The sequence below is a fragment of the Cibotium barometz genome, chromosome 28 (assembly GCF_041138505.1).
Source record: "Cibotium barometz isolate CiBa-2024 chromosome 28, ASM4113850v1, whole genome shotgun sequence".
In the NCBI taxonomy this organism is placed as follows: Eukaryota; Viridiplantae; Streptophyta; class Polypodiopsida; order Cyatheales; family Cibotiaceae; genus Cibotium; species Cibotium barometz.
The window spans coordinates 24,259,289-24,265,616 of record NC_141073.1 but is presented as its reverse complement, the minus strand read 5'-3'; positions in this window follow the sequence as shown (position 1 = coordinate 24,265,616).

Below are 6,328 nucleotides of genomic sequence, written 5' to 3'. Positions count from 1 at the left end.
AGAAATCCTAAAAATTGATATTTTTAAAATATCAATGGTATTTTGGCAAATTTAATTGCTAAAAATTTTCTGGAAAAATATAGGTTTGGAATGCCATAAGATAGGTTTGGTGGAATTCAAAATTATCATATTTTGAGGTCCTATAAAATTAGAAAAAAATCATGATAATTCTTTTTCTCGAGAATTTAATATTTTCGAGGGTTATTTAATGTTGCAGTATGTTTTCTTGTGCTAACATTAGATAGATGTGGATTATTCGCATATTATTAATACGATTATATCTCGTATTAATGGATATTTATGTTTGGATTAATTCTAAACGATGTATTCCTGATTTTTTTACCATTGTTTAGCCATTCTTTTTGGACATGTTCCTTAATTTCTTTTGATGGCTATAATTTGCGTCCAAAGTGTGTTTCACCTTTGACACTTTTCCATGATAATTTATTTTGCACTTATTTAAGTGTGGATTGTGCATAATTTCTTAAGCCTAAGACAAATTCTATTATGGGTTAGTTGATCGGTTTGTTTTGGTGGATTTTTATTGGATGTTTTCCAAGTTTTATATGGACTCATCAGGTTCTGCCTAGATCACTTGTGTCTAGGGGTTTTTTATTGAGTGCTACACACATGTGTTTCACTTGCTTACTTTGGAGTTTTGCTTGAACGACACAATGTTCATATACTCCAGGGATTGATGAGTTGGCCACCAATTTTAATGCTTCTTTTGGCATGATTAATGTCCATTAGATGGTATGCATTGATTTTTATGATCAACTATGGTTTTTATGGATTTAAGGAGCTTCTACGCTTTTATCCATGGTTTTATAAGGATCTTTTGATCTTTTGAATAATTACATGTGCTTTGAAGGTAGCATTTGCCTTCGTTTTTTTGCACGTAATTTTGGAGTATATTTCTTGTACTCTTGTACATATTCCAACTCGGATACCTAGTTTCTTATATATCTAGGTGAGTTATTTTTCTACCCTAACTTTATTGTATTTTGGGTAGTTATCATTAGAAAGGCGCCAATAATTTAATTTCTTTTCGAATGATATACTCATAAAGAGTTATTCCTTGATGTAGTCTCAAGTATATAGAGACAAGTTTAGTATGTGAAAGTCTGGATAAGGCCATCTTATTCCTTTTATACACGATTTTATTCATATTTCCTAGACGGCATACTAGGGAGTTTCAAATTGTTAAAGTATGTATGGATGGTATCATGGTGGTATGGGACGCTAGTGATCCCTCACATATATTATCTTATGGGATAATTTGGTCTCAAGATTGTTGCTTTGCTTACATCACTTAGCATGTTGACCTCAACATTCAAAGACAATCTTATTTTCTTAATTCACTAGAAGTTATCTTGTGGGCATTCTCTAGATAAACTTCTTTTATCTATAACTTGCATGTTGTGATGAGGGTAATCTCATCGACATTTTCACTTGTTGAAATCTCTTTCTTTAGAGTTCAAACAAGTTTATCTTGTTGTGTTTGGATAAGGAGATTTGGATTCTTCCTTTGTTGGCATTTCTTTCTCTAGTTCCATACTTTAGGTGATTTATATAGTCAACCTGATAGGTTTACGGATAGACATATGTAACTCATCGAGACGTTGATGACTCTCTATGTTGATATGGTAACTCGAGACGTCAATTATTCCATATACAGATGTGGATATGTCGGGGCATCGATGAATCCATGGTTTCTGCTGTTAAAATGCCATGTTTTCCTACTTTATTCCGAATGGTTTACAACGAAGAAGTTACTTTGAATGTGAATTGCTCCGATCATCCGCAGTAGTCTGATGGGCAAACAGAGCATATGAATCAGATTATAGTGTATATGCTTCGTGCATATGTCTCTAGAAAATCATCATAATATTGGAAAAAATATCTTCCAATGATGAAATTTGCCTATAACAGTTCTAAATTTACGGCTATTATTTTTTAGTCCGTGCATACTTATGTATGGGTATCAACCCAGGGCACCTATTGATGTCGGTCTTAAGGACATCGAGCTTGATGCATCGAGGGATTTCTTGCATGATATGTAGGAAATGCTGACCGAAGCTTGGGATTCTATCAGGAGTGCTCATGATAGGGCACGGTTTTATGCTGATAGGGGACGCTCATCTCGGTCTTTTGAACCAGGAGCGTTGGTTTATTTTAATGTTCCTAAAGATTTTCAGACTTTGTCAATGAAAAAATGCTCTAGCTCTAATTTATCTCCTAGATATTGTGGTCCATTTTCGAGTTATACATCGGATTGGCACAGTTGTGTTTGAACTTAAAACTACCTCCACATGTTGACTTGTCATGTGGTTTGAAGCACCTGAATCAATGTACCATACATCATCTTTATGTGCTGCTTCAACATTTTCAGACACGTCATTAATGACATGCTGCATAACAAACAACCTTTCATTATCCTCATTGTTTTTGCTCGAGGAGGATACATAGTTGTTTTGCTGTAATTTTCCATTTTACATGTCAGCGTGCTTCTTATAAACAATCTGCCTGCACATGTCCAGGCTTACCACAATAAAAGCATCCACGTGTATCATTATACTACCTTTGCCAATTTCCACGACCTCTTTGACCCCCTTGCCTCTCTGAATTGGCCTCTTCCACCTGCGTGTTATTGTTGTTGTGAATTCTTGGACTGTTGTTGTTGCTGTTGCTGGCCATAATTCTGATTACCTCTTCGGCCACCTCCTTGGCTGTGTCCACGGCCTCCTCTACCTCGTCCTCTTCCTGAACTTGTGTAGAAGGCCCGTTGCTCTGAATTATTTTTATTTTGTGAAGACTATTGGTCTTCACCCAAGCTCTTCTCTTCTATAATCAACATAGACACCAAATCTGTGAAATTGGGAATGTTTTCCCGAGTCTGAATAGACGTCTTGAACGCCTTGTATTGTTGCCCGAGACCACGTAGACAGACTTCCACCTTATCATCTTCATCTACTGAAACACCAATAGATGCAAGGGATTCCATATCGTTTGCCGGTGCCTCCCATAGAGCTCCCAACAAGGGTGTAGTCTCACCAACACAAATAGGGAAGAGTAGATGAAGCTCTTACCCTCGTACCGCTTCCTGTGCTTCTCTTGCTTGCAGATCAGCCCTTAGTCTCGCGCGAAGTAGATCATGAGATCGACTTAAACCCCGGAGCTCAGCCCCAGTAGCTCAACGAACATACAAAATGCCCATGAACCAACATCTATATCCTCGATGAGAGTTGGTATGGTGTTCAATATGTTGACAAAATCACACGAGCACTGTGAGTGTCCTTAATTGATGTATTGTGCACATTATATGTTGCCTTATACACACAACAACAATTACCTTTACTGCACCACGTGGGCAAGGACAATCTCCAAGGGAAAATTTATCAAATGTGTAAAATGAGATGAGGGGAATGTATAGAGTATCCGAAGTGCCTATACTGCCGCCTCTCCTACCACCACAACCATCGGCACCTTGAATAATGCCAATTAATTAAATGATCATTGAAGAGGTACTAGAAGAAGGAGAATATGTATGAAAACCTTGACAAATCATGGAGGAGTTAGATGACATTTGGGAGGTAATCCCAGAGTATTCTTTGATCCAAGGGAACACATTGGTGCCAATGTTCCAAGCTGTAGCGCAATGGAAGGGCAATGAGATTAATGCCACAACAAGGAGAGCCCTGCTATAATTCTATCACTACCAAAAGGACCTCACTATGTGGTTGAGTGTCCTCACAAGGTCAATGCAACAAACCCACAAAATACGCAAGTCAATACACACCCAAATTTGAGTTGTGTAAAATGCAAAATTGACCATAGGACTGTCCTTATAGAGGCACCGAGGAGAGCCTTTAGCAAGATGAACGATCACTAATCCAACCATGGAACTTGCAATGTTTGGGGTATGATCAAGGGTGGTGGAAAAACCACTTAAATGCCATGACTCATGCACAAGAACTAAAGACCCCGAAAAATGATAGAGAACCTTTAGCTAAATCTTCTACTCGTACATCAGGAAGAAGAAGAAGGGCTAAGAAGGTGGGGCAAGGAGACTCTACTATGGTAATTTAGGATAGTTTGGATGGGGAAATGGTCGATACTGCAACCACCACCAAGTCAAGCTAGGATCTCGCTAGGATAATGTGCTAGTAAGAAAAAAAGAAGTGGTGACATGAAAAGAAGCCAAAACTGGCCGATGAACCCAACACCAAGAGGGGTGGGTGAGTAAATACCCATAAGTAAATAGAGAAACTAGAAGCCATGCAAGCCATAGTCCGAGAAAGTCAAAAGAGGCTTGAAGAACAGCTGCAAGCCAACCGGGTTACTGAAACAGTCTATCTTGGATAAAACACCACGGGGGAATCAAAATAATTGAATGTGCTAGAGCCTGTGCTAGAATGGAGTGAGGGTGAGATTGAATCAGAAGGAGGAAACAATGATTTGTTCTCAAGGATGTCTGAGGAAGGAGGATAATATACTCTATATGAATCAATAAATCATGTCCTACAATTATACAATAATTATGTTGGTCGAGATCGAATGCCCTAAGAGATGTAGCAGGGTTAACATCGTTTCTCTCCGTAGTAGAGATAAAAAATGCCAATTGGAACCTATCTGAGAGGAAACCCCCAACTTTGGTGGATGGATTTAAAAGACTAGGTAGAAGGTAGAATGCAAGCCAATCCTCCAACAAACGACAAATTTACCTTTGCCCATCAAGGAATATTTAGAATTGGTTGAAGAAAGGGATGACTACCATAACTAATTTAGATACCTATCAACCAAATGAGAAAATATTATAAGAATGGCAAAACGAATGCAACACTTTCACTGGTGCATGCTCTTGCTATCCTTGATGGTGGAGGCGAAGTAAGTATCGTCACAAAGAAATGTTAGGAGAAAAATGGGAAAAACCAACCTTAGAGCGAACGAACCTCATTGTAAAAATGGCTGATGGTACCATGTCTTAGCCTACGAGATTTTCGCAGAACCTAAAGATGAAAGTCTTCTCATTCCGCCTACTACTACCATATGTTTGTGATCATGAACTTTATGGGGACACACTGATTCATATGATGTGATTCTTGGTAGAACTTTTCTGAGGAGTGCTAAGCTGGTTCACAAGTGGTCCATGGATCAAATTTACGTGTGGAATGACTCACAAATCCTAAAAGTAGACATACGGACCTAAAAGACAAGTCCCAAGATGGAGGGTTATTTGGAAATGATTCTGAAACCATGGAAAGAACAACCTCAGGTACAACCCATGAATAACTAAAATTGTCACGAAAAGAGAAAATCTTGTATGCTCCTCTTTTAAATGATGATTTTGTGAAAACTAGATGCATGCACTAGCCATGATAGATGCCATGGGAAAGTCCGAACAAAGTTTGTGGAATGAGATTGGAAGGATGAAATTTTGATCACCATGCTACACATGCTAAGGCCATCTATGATGGATGAGTTATGGGAAAGCTCTTTGAAAGAGCAAGAGTTTGAACCTGATTATTTCAAGAGAAAGAAGCTTTGGAGAAACCGCAAGGCTGAAGTTTTGGAGATGGATGAAGAAGAAGCATTATCATGCTAACTGCAGTGATATTCTTAAAAGAGGACCCATGGATGCTCAATGGCTAAGATATATCGAGGCTATTTAAATTCATGAGGAATTCTCTAAGAATTGGGGAGAAGAGTTAAGATAGATAATGTTATAAACACCTCAAGAGCTAAATGTGAGACAAGGAACCCCACAAAGCTCACAAGATCAAAGAGAAAGAAACAAAACAAAGCATTGGCTAAAGTTGAACAGAAAGAAAAAAGGGCACTGGCAAGAAAGGAGGAGAATGAGGAGGATCCTAACATGCAAAAGGTTCCCAACCATTTCAAAATCTTTAACGTCGATGAAAGTAAGATGGTTCACTTAAGGGCACAATTCTCAAATGGTGAACAACAACAACAACAACACACAGGTGGAAGATGCCAATTCAGAGGCAGGGGGAGTCAAAGAGGTCATGGAAATTGGCAAAGGTAGTATAATGATACACGTGGATGCTTTTATTGTGGTAAGCCTGGACATGTGCAGACAAATTGTTATAAGAAGCAAGCTGACATGCAAAATGGGAAATTGCAGCAAAACAACTATGCATCCTCAACAAGCAGAAACAATGAGGATAATGAAAGGTTGTTTATTATGCAGCATGTCATTAATGCCATGTCTGAAAATGTTGAAGCAGCACATAAAGATGATGTATGGTACATTGATTCAGGTGCTTCGAACCACATGACAAGTCATGGGGAGTGGTTCAAGGAGATG